This window comes from Bufo gargarizans, chromosome 5, assembly GCF_014858855.1.
Source record: "Bufo gargarizans isolate SCDJY-AF-19 chromosome 5, ASM1485885v1, whole genome shotgun sequence".
Lineage (NCBI taxonomy): Eukaryota > Metazoa > Chordata > Amphibia > Anura > Bufonidae > Bufo > Bufo gargarizans.
In genome coordinates, this window is record NC_058084.1 from 74,556,891 (window position 1) to 74,571,788 (window position 14,898).

Here is a 14,898-nt window from a genome sequence, read left to right on the forward strand (position 1 = left end):
GTGGATGGACGGTAGTAATGTCTGAAATCAGGGCCGGAGTGGGGCCGATGGATGGATCATCAGTGGGCGGTAATAAATTAGTGCTGTTCACTCATGATCCATCCATGATCCGCCCCACCCTGCATCCTGATTTCAGACATTATTATTACCGCCCAGGCGCCCACTGATCATCCATCTATCCATCCGTCCCACCCACACCCTGATTTCAGACATCATTACCGTCCACTGATCATCCATCCGCCCCATGGATGGATCATCAGTGGACGGACGGTAGTAATGTCTGAAATCAGGGCCGGGGTGGGGCCGATGGATGGATCATCAGTGGATGGTAATAAATTATTGCTGTTCACTCATGATCCATCCATGATCCGCCCCACCCGCATCCTGATTTCAGACATTATTATTACCGCCCACAGATCATCCATCCATCCGCCCCACCCCCTGAATTCAGACATTATTATTGTCTCAAATCAGGGCCGGAGTGGGGCCGATGGATGGATCATCAGTGGACGGACGGTAGTAATGTCTGAAATCAGGGCCGGGGTGGGGCCGATGGATGGATCATCAGTGGATGGTAATAAATTATTGCTGTTCACTCATGATCCATCCATGATCCGCCCCACCCGCATCCTGATTTCAGACATTATTATTACCACCCACTGATCATCCATCCATCCGCCCCACCCCCTGAATTCAGACATTATTATTGCCATTGTCTGCAATCAGGGTGGGGGTGGGGCAGATGGATGGCTCATCAGTGGACGTTAATAATGTCTGGAAAAAAAAAATTGGTATCACTGGAGGTAGTCCATGGATACACAAAAAACCTGCAACTGATTTATTTTATTTTTTTTAAACTTAACTGAGCCGAACAGAGCCTACGGGTGTTAGGTTTCCCCTAAGGTTTTTTTAAGCTGAGACAAAAGTCCTTCATGTAGGAAACCTAACGGAATGCTTTATAGTTTATGGGGTCGTGACGGTCCTGTCACTGTGTGCTTCACTGTGATTGGGTTGCCACGTAGGCAGGCTGTTTGAGGCTGCGCACTGGATGCGGTATCCATTGTGAACAGCTTGTGTATGGTTTTTCTCTACCTGTTCATGTTTTCGGTTTGTTTCCGTGTTGGCTGCCATGGGCAACGTCCGGTGCTTTTGCTTTGTATCCTGGGGTTTGTTACTCCTGGCCTGATACGGTTAATCTCCCTTTTCTGTTCCTGGTTGTATCCATTCAGGTGCGCTTGTTAGGCACCTAAGGTATTTCATCCTACATCCGGTCTTTTCTGAGGTCGGCCTGTCTTATGTCTTGCTGGGTGGTTCACCCTTCTGCTCTGTCAGTCCGCCTATGTTTTGCCTTGCTATGCATAGCCCCCTGCTGCTGACCCTAGGGGTCCTGCCATCTACACCTCGGTGTGGTGCCTCCTGGTTCTGTATATTTGTCCTGTTCCTGTCCTGTAGTGAGTCGCCTAGCAGTGCTCTAAACTAGGGTATTCCCACGATAACTTTATTAAGAAGTTCATAGCAATAATGATGTACAGTGGGTACGGAAGTATTCAGACCCCCTTAAATTTTTTACTTTTTGTTATATTGCAGCCATTTGCTAAAATCATTTAAGTTCATTTTTTTCCTCATTAATGTACACACAGCACCCCCCCCCCCATATTGACAGAAAAATACAAAATTGTTGACATATTTGCAGATTTATTAAAAAAGAAAAACTGAAATATCACATGGTCCTAAGTATTCAGACCCTTTGCTGTGACACTCATATATGTAACTCAGGTGCGGTCCCTTTCTTCAGATCATCCTTGAGATGGTTCTACGCCTTCATTTGAGTCCAGCTGTGTTTGATTATACTGTTTGGACTTGATTAGGAAAGCCACACACCTGTCTATATAAGACCCTACAGCTCACACTGCATGTCAGAGCAAATGAGAATCATGAGGTCAAAGGAACTGCCTGAAGAGCTCAGAGACAGAATTGTGGCAAGGCACAGATCTGGCCAAGGTTACAAAAAGATTTCTGCTGCACTTAAAGTTCTTAAGAGCACAGTGGCCTCCATAATCCTTAAATGGAAGACGTTTGGGACGACCAGAACCCTTCCTAGAACTGTCCGGCCAAACTGAGCTATCGGGGGAGAAGAGCCTTGGTGAGAGAGGTAAAGAAGAAGCCAAAGATCACTGTGGCTGAGCTCCAGAGATGCAGTCGGGAGATGGGAGAAAGTTGTAGAAAGTCAACCATCACTGCAGCCCTCCACCAGTTGGGGCTTTATGGCAGAGTGGCCCGACTGAAGCCTCTCCTCAGTGCAAGACACATGAAAGCCCGCATGGAGTTTGCTAAAAACACCTGAAGGACTCCAAGATGGTGAGAAATAAGATTCTCTGGTCTGATGAGACCAAGAACTTTTTGGCCTTAATTCTAAGCGGTATGTGTGGAGAGAACCAGGCACTGCTCATCACCTGTCTAATACAGTCCCAACAGTGAAGCATGGTGGTGGCAGCATCATGCTGTGGGGGGGGGGGGGGGGGGTTCAGCTGCAGGGACAGGACGACTGGTTGCAATCAAGGTAAAGATGAATGCAGTCAAGTACAGGGATATCCTGGAGGAAAACCTTCTCCAGAGTGCTCAGGACTAGGGATGAGCGAACTCGAACTGTACCGAATTTTGGGGTGTCCGTGACACGGACCCGAACCCGGACATTTTCGTAAAAGTCCGGGTTCGGGTTCGGTGTTCGTCGCTTTCTTCGCGCTTTTGTGACGCTTTCTTGGCGCTTTTTGAAAGGCTGCAAAGCAGCCAATCAACAAGCGTCATACTACTTGCCCCAAGAGGCCATCACAGCCATGCCTACTATTGGCATGGCTGTGATTGGCCAGAGCACCATGTGACCCAGCCTCTATTTAAGCTGGAGTCACATAGCGCCGCCCGTCACTCTGCTCTGATTAGCGTAGGGAGAGGTTGCGGCTGCGACAGTAGGGCGAGATTAGGCAGATTAACTCCTCCAAAGGACTTGATTAACTGATCGATCTGCAGCTGTGGATCATTGAGCTGCTGATCCTCAATTGCTCACTGTTTTTAGGCTGCACAGACCGTTTGTCAGTCTCATTTTTCTGGGGTGATCGGCGGCCATTTTGTGTCTTGTGGTGCGCCAGCACAAGCTGCGACCAAGTGCATTTAACCCTCAATGGTGTGGTTGTTTTTGGCTAAAGCCTACATCAGGGTGAAGCTGTCACACCAAGTGCATTTAACCAGCAATAGTCTGTTCATTTTTTGGCCATATACAAAATCAGGGGCAAGCTGCGCCTGTCACCAAGTGCATTTAACCCTCAATGGTGTGGTTGTTTTTTGGCTAAAGCCTACATCAGGGTGAAGCTGTCACACCAAGTGCATTTAACCAGCAATAGTCTGTTCATTTTTTGGCCATATACAAAATCAGGGGCAAGCTGCGCCTGTCACCAAGTGCATTTAACCCTCAATGGTGTGGTTGTTTTTTGGCTAAAGCCTACATCAGGGTGAAGCTGTCACACCAAGTGCATTTAACCAGCAATAGTCTGTTCATTTTTTGGCCATATACAAAATCAGGGGCAAGCTGCGCCTGTCACCAAGTGCATTTAACCCTCAATGGTGTGGTTGTTTTTTGGCTAAAGCCTACATCAGGGTGAAGCTGTCACACCAAGTGCATTTAACCAGCAATAGTCTGTTATTTTTTGGCCATATCCCAGTCTAATTCTGTCACTAAATCCATACCGGTCACCCAGCGCCTAAATACTAGGCCTCAAATTTATATCCAGCTAAATCTGTCCCTAGTGCTGTAGCTGGGCGAGTTATTTAGTGTCCGTTCAAGCACATTTCTTGTTCTGGGTTGAAATACAATTCCCAATTTAGCAATTTCATAATTTAGTGGTTCCTGCTATATCAGAGCTATTTGAAATCTATCCCAAAAAGGGTATATAATATTGAAGGTGCACATTGGGTCATTCAGAATAACTTCACACACACCCGCTACTGTGTATTTCCAAGTCTAATTCTGTCACTAAACCCATACCTGTCACCCAGCGCCTAAATACTAGGCCTCAAATTTAAATCCCTCTAAATCTCTCGTTACCGCTGTCCTGTTGTAGCTGGGAAAGTTATTTAGTGCCCGTCAAAGCACATTTTTTGTTCTGGGTTGAAGTACAATTCCCAATTTAGCAATTTCATAATTTAGTGGTTCCTGCTATATCAGAGCTATTTGAAATCTATCCCAAAAAGGGTATATAATATTCAAGGTGCACATTGGGTCATTCAGAATAACTTCACACACACGCTTCTGTGCATTTCCAAGTCTAATTCTGTCACTAAATCCATACCGGTCACCCAGCGCCTAAATACTAGGCCTCAAATTTATATCCCGCTGAATTTGAATACAATACATTGGGCCAAATAATATATTTGTTGTTGTGGTGAACCATAACAATGAGAAAAACATCTAGTAAGGGACGCGGACGTGGACATGGTCGTGGTGGTGTTAGTGGACCCTCTGGTGCTGGGAGAGGACGTGGCCGTTCTGCCACATCCACACGTCCTAGTGTACCAACTACCTCAGGTCCCAGTAGCCGCCAGAATTTACAGCGATATATGGTGGGGCCCAATGCCGTTCTAAGGATGGTAAGGCCTGAGCAGGTACAGGCATTAGTCAATTGGGTGGCCGACAGTGGATCCAGCACGTTCACATTATCTCCCACCCAGTCTTCTGCAGAAAGCGCACAGATGGCGCCTGAAAACCAACCCCATCAGTCTGTCACATCACCCCCATGCATACCAGGGAAACTGTCTCAGCCTCAAGTTATGCAGCAGTCTCTTATGCTGTTTGAAGACTCCGCTGGCAGGGTTTCCCAAGGGCATCCACCTAGCCCTTCCCCAGCGGTGAAAGACATAGAATGCACTGACGCACAACCACTTATGTTTCCTGATGATGAGGACATGGGAATACCACCTCAGCATGTCTCTGATGATGACGAAACACAGGTGCCAACTGCTGCGTCTTTCTGCAGTGTGCAGACTGAACAGGAGGTCAGGGATCAAGACTGGGTGGAAGACGATGCAGGGGACGATGAGGTCCTAGACCCCACATGGAATGAAGGTCGTGCCACTGACTTTCACAGTTCGGAGGAAGAGGCAGTGGTGAGACCGAGCCAACAGCGTAGCAAAAGAGGGAGCAGTGGGCAAAAGCAGAACACCCGCCGCCAAGAGACTCCGCCTGCTACTGACCGCCGCCATCTGGGACCGAGCACCCCAAAGGCAGCTTCAAGGAGTTCCCTGGCATGGCACTTCTTCAAACAATGTGCTGACGACAAGACCCGAGTGGTTTGCACGCTGTGCCATCAGAGCCTGAAGCGAGGCATTAACGTTCTGAACCTGAGCACAACCTGCATGACCAGGCACCTGCATGCAAAGCATGAACTGCAGTGGAGTAAACACCTTAAAACCAAGGAAGTCACTCAGGCTCCCCCTGCTACCTCTTCTGCTGCTGCCGCCTCGGCCTATTCTGCTGCTGCCGCCTCGGCCTCTTCCTCCGCCTCTGGAGGAACGTTGGCACCTGCCGCCCAGCAAACAGGGGATGTACCACCAACACCACCACCACCACCTCCGTCACCAAGCGTCTCAACCATGTCACACGCCAGCGTTCAGCTCTCCATCTCACAAACATTTGATAGAAAGCGTAAATTCCCACCTAGCCACCCTCGATCCCTGGCCCTGAATGCCAGCATTTCTAAACTACTGGCCTATGAAATGCTGTCATTTAGGCTGGTGGACACAGACAGCTTCAAACAGCTCATGTCGCTTGCTGTCCCACAGTATGTTGTTCCCAGCCGGCACTACTTCTCCAAGAGAGCCGTGCCTTCCCTGCACAACCAAGTATCCGATAAAATCAAGTGTGCACTGCGCAACGCCATCTGTAGCAAGGTCCACCTAACCACAGATACGTGGACCAGTAAGCACGGCCAGGGACGCTATATCTCCCTAACTGCACACTGGGTAAATGTAGTGGCAGCTGGGCCCCAGGCGGAGAGCTGTTTGGCGCACGTCCTTCCGCCGCCAAGGATCGCAGGGCAACATTCTTTGCCTCCTGTTGCCACCTCCTCCTTCTCGGCTTCCTCCTCCTCTTCTTCCACCTGCTCATCCAGTCAGCCACACACCTTCACCACCAACTTCAGCACAGCCCGGGGTAAACGTCAGCAGGCCATTCTGAAACTCATATGTTTGGGGGACAGGCCCCACACCGCACAGGAGTTGTGGCGGGGTATAGAACAACAGACCGACGAGTGGTTGCTGCCGGTGAGCCTCAAGCCCGGCCTGGTGGTGTGTGATAATGGGCGAAATCTCGTTGCAGCTCTGGGACTAGCCAATTTGACGCACATCCCTTGCTTGGCGCATGTGCTGAATTTGGTGGTGCAGAAGTTCATTCACAACTACCCCGACATGTCAGAGCTGCTGCATAAAGTGCGGGCCGTCTGTTCGCGCTTCCGGCGTTCACATCCTGCCGCTGCTCGCCTGTCTGCGCTACAGCGTAACTTCGGCCTTCCCGCTCACCGCCTCATATGCGACGTGCCCACCAGGTGGAACTCCACCTTGCACATGCTGGACAGACTGTGCGAGCAGCAGCAGGCCATAGTGGAGTTTCAGCTGCAGCACGCACGGGTCAGTCGCACTACAGAACAGCACCACTTCACCACCAATGACTGGGCCTCCATGCGAGACCTGTGTGCCCTGTTGCGCTGTTTCGAGTACTCCACCAACATGGCCAGTGGCGATGACACCGTTATCAGCGTTACAATACCACTTCTATGTCTCCTTGAGAAAACACTTAGGGCGATGATGGAACAGGAGGTGGCCCAGGAGGAGGAGGAGGAGGATGAGGAAGAGGGGTCATTTTTAGCACTTTCAGGCCAGTCTCTTCGAAGTGACTCAGAGGGAGGTTTTTTGCAACAGCAGAGGCCAGGTACAAATGTGGCCAGCCAGGGCCCACTACTGGAGGACGAGGAGGACGAGGATGAGGAGGAGGTGGAGGAGGATGAGGATGAAGCATGGTCACAGCGGGGTGGCACCCAACGCAGCTCGGGTCCATCACTGGTGCGTGGCTGGGGGGAAAGGCAGGACGATGACGATACGCCTCCCACAGAGGACAGCTTGTCCTTACCCCTGGGCAGCCTGGCACACATGAGCGACTACATGCTGCAGTGCCTGCGCAACGACAGCAGAGTTGCCCACATTTTAACCTGTGCGGACTACTGGGTTGCCACCCTGCTGGATCCACGCTACAAAGACAATGTGCCCACCTTACTTCCTGCACTGGAGCGTGATAGGAAGATGCGCGAGTACAAGCGCACGTTGGTAGACGCGCTACTGAGAGCATTCCCAAATGTCACAGGGGAACAAGTGGAAGCCCAAGGCCAAGGCAGAGGAGGAGCAAGAGGTCGCCAAGGCAGCTGTGTCACGGCCAGCTCCTCTGAGGGCAGGGTTAGCATGGCAGAGATGTGGAAAACTTTTGTCAACACGCCACAGCTAACTGCACCACCACCTGATACGCAACGTGTTAGCAGGAGGCAACATTTCACTAACATGGTGGAACAGTACGTGTGCACACCCCTCCACGTACTGACTGATGGTTCGGCCCCATTCAACTTCTGGGTCTCTAAATTGTCCACGTGGCCAGAGCTAGCCTTTTATGCCTTGGAGGTGCTGGCCTGCCCGGCAGCCAGCGTTTTGTCTGAACGTGTATTCAGCACGGCAGGGGGCGTCATTACAGACAAACGCAGCCGCCTGTCTACAGCCAATGTGGACAAGCTGACGTTCATAAAAATGAACCAGGCATGGATCCCACAGGACCTGTCCGTCCCTTGTCCAGATTAGACATTAACTACCTCCCCATAACCATATATTATTGGACTCCAGGGCACTTCCTCATTCAATCCTATTTTTATTTTCATTTTACCATTATATTGCGATGCTACCCAAAGTTGAATGAACCTCTCCTCTGCCTGTGTGCTAGGCCTAAATATATGCCAATGGACTGTTGCAGTGGTGGCTGACATGAAGCCTGATTCTCTGCTATGACATGCAGACTAATTCTCTGCTGACATGAAGCCAGATTGTCTGTTACGGGACCTCTCTCCTCTGCCTGGGTGCTGGGCCTAAATTTATGACAATGGACTGTTGCAGTGGTGGCTGACGTGAAGCCTGATTCTCTGCTATGACATGCAGACTGATTCTCTGCTGACATGAAGCCAGATCCTCTGTTACGGGACCTCTCTCCTCTGCCTGGGTGCTGGGCCTAAATTTATGACAATGGACTGTTGCAGTGGTGGCTGACGTGAAGCCTGATTCTCTGCTATGACATGCAGACTGATTCTCTGCTGTAATGAAGCCAGATTGTCTGTTACGGGACCTCTCTGCCTCTGCCTGTGTGCTAGGCCTAAATATATGCCAATGGACTGTTGCAGTGGTGGGTGACGTGAAGCCTGATTCTCTGCTATGATATGAAGACTGATTCTCTGCTGACATGAAGCCAGATTGTCTGTTACGGGACCTTTCTCCTCTGCCTGGGTTCTGGGCCTAAATTTATGAAAATTGACTCTTACAGTGGTGGGTGACGTGAAGCCTGATTCTCTGCTATGATATGAAGACTGATTCTCTGCTGACATGAAGCCAGATTGTCTGTTACGGGACCTTTCTCCTCTGCCTGGGTTCTGGGCCTAAATTTATGAAAATTGACTCTTACAGTGGTGGGTGACGTGAAGCCTGATTCTCTGCTATGATATGAAGACTGATTCTCTGCTGACATGAAGCCAGATTGTCTGTTACGGGACCTTTCTCCTCTGCCTGGGTTCTGGGCCTAAATTTATGAAAATTGACTCTTACAGTGGTGGGTGACGTGAAGCCTGATTCTCTGCTATGATATGAAGACTGATTCTCTGCTGACATGAAGCCAGATTCTCTGTTACGGGACCTCCCTCCTCTGCCTGGGTGCTGGGCCTAAATATATGCCAATGGACTGTTGCAGTGGTGGCTGACGTGAAGCCTCATTCTCTGCTATGACATGCAGACTAATTCTCTGCTGACATGAAGCCAGATTGTCTGTTACGGGACCTCTCTCCTCTGCCTGGGTGCCGGGGCCTAAATATCTGAGAATGGACTGTTCCAGTGGTGGGTGACGGGAAGCCAGATTCTCTGCTATGGAACCTCTCTCCAATTGATTTTGGTTAATTTTTATTTATTTAATTTTTATTTTAATTCATTTCCCTATCCACATTTGTTTGCAGGGGATTTACCTACATGTTGCTGCCTTTTGCAGCCCTCTAGCTCTTTCCTGGGCTGTTTTACAGCCTTTTTAGTGCCGAAAAGTTCGGGTCCCCATTGACTTCAATGGGGTTCGGGTTCGGGACGAAGTTCGGATCGGGTTCGGATCCCGAACCCGAACATTTCCGGGATGTTCGGCCGAACTTCTCGAACCCGAACATCCAGGTGTTCGCTCAACTCTACTCAGGACCTCAGACTGGGCCGAAGGTTTACCTTCCCACAAGACAATGACCCTAAGCACACAGCTAAAATAACGAAGGAGTGGCTTCACAACAACTCCATGACTGTTCTGGAATGGCCCGGCCAGAGCCCTGACTTAAACCCAATTGAGCATCTCTGGAGAGACCTAAAAATGGCTGTCCACCAACGTTTACCATCCAACCTGACAGAACTGGAGAGGATCTGCCAGGAGGAATGGCAGAGGATCCCAAAATCCAGGGGTGAAAAACTTGTTGCTTCTTTCCCAAAAAGACTCATGGCTGTATTAGATCAAAAGGTGCTTCTACTAAATACTGAGCAAAAGGTCTGAATACTTAGGACCATGTGATATTTCAGTTTTTCTTTTTTAATCAATCTGCAAAAATGTCAACAATTCTGTGTTTTTCTGTCAATATGGGGTGCTGTGTCTACAATATGGGGTGCTGTGTCTACAATATGGGGTGCTGTGTCTACAATATGGGGCGCTGTGTGTACAATATGGGGCGCTGTGTGTACATTAATGAGGAAAAAAAATGAACTTAAATGATTTTAGCAAATGGCTGCAATATAACAGAGTGAAAATTTTAAGGGGTCTGAATATTATCCGTACCCACTGTATATCATGAAAAATACCCATTTAAAAGAAATGGGTATTTTGACACTTGAGGCCACAAGGAGACACGTTATACTGTATGAATGCTGCCACTGACTCGGGGACTGCTCTGGAGTGGCACCTGGCAACTACCTGCAGCCAAGCCTATCCTCACCATCAGAGGCTCTAGTGAAGACCAGGTAGTTGCTTAGTCACGCCCCTCCAGAGTATAGCCAGTCAGTGGCGCAGTGGGTCCACACCCGCTGATCTGTAACAGTAACTGAGGCACTCCTGTTATTGTCTTGTACGTCTGTTACCTTGTATTAAAATTCCCTGGCCCTTGATCCATTTCGCCTGTTTTCTTTATGCCTGATGTCACAAAGGTGCGCTTAGGTCTCCGGCATGTGACGGGTCTGTAGGCTCAGTTCGGCTCAGGTTTGTAACAAATCTGTCCTTTTCGTTCTTCTGTACCAATAATGGAGTAGTGTCTCCCCAACAATTGGGGTGTGCCTCACTAGTGAGTTCTGTATTTCAGTTGGAAAAGAACTGTTTTATGCCATTGTTGCCGTTTTTTCAATCTCAAAGTCTTTAAAACTCAGGCAATTTTCATATTTAATTTGCAGATTAAATAAATTTGTGTCGCAGCAACTAACCTAATCCACCATAATGTCGTCTTACCATCATATGAGTGGCTCACAAAAACGCAAAAGAAAAAGGGAAGATGAGAAAAAAACTCAGAAACTCCCAAAAATAAGCAGCTATTTTTCACAGGCTGCTGGTGCTTCTGGTGGTTCTGCAACTACTGAGACCATAACTGGTCAGTGTGAGGACATAAGTGAGAGACCTTCTACTAGTACAGTTATTGAAAGCTCTCAATCGTTGATGGAGGAGGATAGTATCCACAGTGAAACATGTAGCTTCAGTCCTAGCATTGAAGAAGTGGAGCCGCATACAAGTGCCAGTATATCTGAAGTACAAGAAAGTTTAGAAAGTGAAGATGCTGGCACTGTCTGTATAGAACGTACTTTACTTGGAGAAAAGTATGTTACAGATAGGGGACATTTTCCCATTACAATAAAAGACCCCAACATAAAAAAATTTATTCTTTCTAATGGCCCCTGCAGACCTAACGGGCCATTTCCCAGAGATAACGATAACAGGTGTTTCTCTGAGAAGTACTATGACAGAATTACAAAAGCAGGCCATAAGATTCCTGTCATGTGGTTATGCTACTCTCCAAAGCTAAACGTTGCTTATTGCGAGCCATGCTGGTTATTTGGTGATCGTAAAAGATTAGGCTTTGAACCTGCATGGGCTAAAGGAATAAAAAAATGGCAAAGGCTCTCAGCAAAAATACAGATTCATGAAGCTTCACCTTCACCATGGCAATGTCTAATCTAGCTTTCCGTGGTCATGTCGAAAAAATAGGCGAGAGTAATAATGGCAACTTTCTCTCTATTGTAGAGCTGCTCGCAGAATATGACCATGTTTTGAAGGAGCTACTCCAGTTACCGCAGGGGACAGCTAAATACCTAAGCCCCAAAATACAAAATGAAATAATAGATATCCTTTCAAAAAAAGTAGAAGAAGGCATTGTGAGTGAAATTAAAGCCTCCAATTTTTATTCAATAATTATGGACACAACACAAGATGTTTCTAAAGTTGACCAATTAAGTCAAATATTCCGATATGTGACTGTAAGCAGAGACAAAACCCAAAGGGCAACTGCTATAGCTATACAAGAAGCATTTTTAGGTTTTCATGTCGTAGAAGACCCTAGTGCTGCAGGACTTGAAAATGACATTATAAAATGTATAGAAAGTAGAGGTTTACAGCTATCAAAATGTCGGGGGCAGGGTTATGATGGTGCTGCCACCACGAGTGGAGTATACTCGGGTGTTCAAACTCGCATTCAAAAGAAAGAAAGAAATGCCTTGTACATTCACTGTGCAGCCCACAACCTTAATTTAGTTCTACAAGATGCCGTGAGCCACGTACCTGAGGTGTCAAGATTTTTTGAGGTGATACAGAGTTTGTATGTTTTTTTTGGAGAAAGTATCACCCGATGGTCTGTTCTTCAGTCACTAACCACTGAATCCTCTGTGACCCTAAAAAGACTGTGCCCAACACGATGGTCATCCCGTTATGACTCGCTGCTTGACCTACGCTTTCGGTTTGTTGATGTCCTTAAAGCACTGTCTAAATTAATATTGACTTCGACCAAAAGTAAAGAGAGGGAAGAGGCCAGGGTCCTTAGGAATAAAATTGAATCTTTTGAGTTTGTCTTCCTACTTGTTCTACAGAGTAAAGTTCTGGAGCATATAAATGCAATATCAAAGGTTCTGCAGTCAGAACATATGGATCTGTGCAATGCAGCCCATTTAATTCATAATGCCATTGAAGCTCTTAGCAGCTACAGGAAGCAATTTGAAGATGCTAAAACAACAGCTATCAAACTTGCTGAGAAGTGGGGAATTCCTGCAATGTTTGTAATTAAAAGAGTGCCCAAAGTAAAGCGCCATAGTGGGGAGCTATGTTTGGACGAAAGACTGCAAGACCCAGAGAAGAGATTTAAAACTACTATTTTTTATGCTACTTTAGATGTAATAACATCCCAGTTATCAAGCAGATTTGGTAGCATGAACACTGTAGTTGAAAGATTTCGGATCATTCAGCCACGTGTGCTGGCGACTGAATCAGAGGATAACTTGTTTCAAGCTGCACTGCAATTTCAGCATTATTACCAAGATGACATATCTTCCGATTTCGCAGGGCAATTGGTTAGTTTTCGGAGCGCACTGCAAAATGAGATCTCTGAGCTCCACACAGTTAAAGATTTGGCACACCTGCTTATAATTGACAATGCTGCTTTGTCATCTACCCTACCGGATGTATGTACAGCTTTAATACTTTTCCTCACATTACCAGTGACGGTGGCATCTGCAGAAAGATCATTTTCCAAATTATCTCTGATTAAAAATTACTTGAGAAACAGCATGTCACAACAACGGCTTTCTGGCCTTGCCCTTCTAAGCATTGAGAATGAAAGAGCAAGAAAACTGGACATTCCAGCTATTGTTGACAAATTTGCTGAGTCTAAAGCGAGACGGCGCAACTTCTAGTAATATGTATTTTGCGTAAGTGAGCAGTTTGTTGGGTACAGGGAGTTATATTATCAAAGTTCATACTAACCCAGTTCAATTTATTCAACTTTGGTTGTACTAAACAGTTAACTAGTTTGGTTCTATTTTAGCTGCCTTCTTTTTGGTAACAATGATGCAGATTAATAAACAATTCTGATGTTGTTAGACTCTAAAACACAACGACCGCCTTTGAACTATTTGAATACAGCACTGGTTTCTGCACAACAAAAGCTTAATATCAAAAAGAAGGCAGATGTTACCAACATCAAAAATACTTAACATAATTACTAAATGCTACCATCTCCTTTCCTACAGTGAGAACAAATTGGTTCCTTTCTACTTGATGCCTCCTCGTTGGACCTGGCTGGTTAATTTTGATGTTTCATTTGGATTTCTGTTCTGGTTGAGAAGCACAATTCGTGCTTATTCACAATCAAATTTTGGTAAGTAAAAAATTTATATAATTTTATATTTAACATATCTAATTATGCAACTTAATAAATGCTACCATCTCCTTTCCTACAGTGAGAACAAATTGGTTCCTTTCTACTTGATGCCTCCTCGTTGGACCTGGCTGGTTAATTTTGATGTTTCATTTGGATTTCTGTTCTGGTTGAGAAGCACAACTCGTGCTTATTCACAATCAAATTTTGGTAAGTAAAAAATGTATATAATTTTATATTTAACATATCTAATTATGCAACTTAATAAATGCTACCATCTCCTTTCCTACAGTGAGAACAAATTGGTTCCTTTCTACTTGATGCCTCCTCGTTGGACCTGGCTGGTTAATTTTGATGTTTCATTTGGATTTCTGTTCTGGTTAAGAAGCACAACTCGTGCTTATTCACAATCAAATTTTGGTAAGTAAAAAATTTATATAATTTTATATTTAACATATCTAATTATGCAACTTAATAAATGCTACCATCTCCTTTCCTACAGTGAGAACAAATTGGTTCCTTTCTACTTGATGCCTCCTCGTTGGACCTGGCTGGTTAATTTTGATGTTTCATTTGGATTTCTGTTCTGGTTAAGAAGCATGACTCGTTCCTTTTCACATTCAAATTTTGGTAAGTAAAAAAATGTATATAATTTTATATTTAACATATCTAATTATGTCACTTAATAAATGCTACCATCTCCTTTCTTACAGTGAGAACAAATTGGTTCCTTTCTACTTGATGCCTCCTCGTTGGACCTGGCTCGTTAATTTTGATGTTTTATTTGGATTTCTGTTCTTGTTAAGAAGCACAACTCGTACTTATTCACAATCAAATTTCAGTAAGTAAAAAATTTTATTATATTTGAAATTCTTATCTAATTAGGCACCAAACTGACAGCCAATATTCTGTGATTATTATATTTTTTAATTGTAGGTGATTTACCAAGATATGGGTCAAGAAGCTTTATGCCTTATGTGGAGAATCTTTGTTCTGGAACGCTTTTAACATTTTTTTCTATATTTTATATGGTAACATAAAAAAAAAAAAATTAAAACCCCTATCTCCTTCTATTTAATATTCAACTACAACACTTTCAAACCGGGAGGGGGTGGAGTCTTGGCGGGGGTGGAGTCTTGGCGGGGGTGGAGTCTTGGCGGGGGTGGAGTCTTGGCGGGGGTGGAGTCTTGGC

General features: G+C 46.0%; 1 long non-coding RNA gene across 1 annotated transcript; it reads left to right on the top strand.

Moving 5' to 3' along the window:
* Positions 1 to 13,782: 13,782 nt before the first annotated feature.
* On the top strand, positions 13,783 to 14,470 carry LOC122937829. Its single transcript, XR_006389928.1, has 4 exons — positions 13,783 to 13,916; positions 13,999 to 14,126; positions 14,209 to 14,336; positions 14,420 to 14,470. It is a non-coding gene; the product is annotated as an uncharacterized LOC122937829 (long non-coding RNA).
* The last annotated feature ends 428 nt before the right edge of the window (positions 14,471 to 14,898 follow it).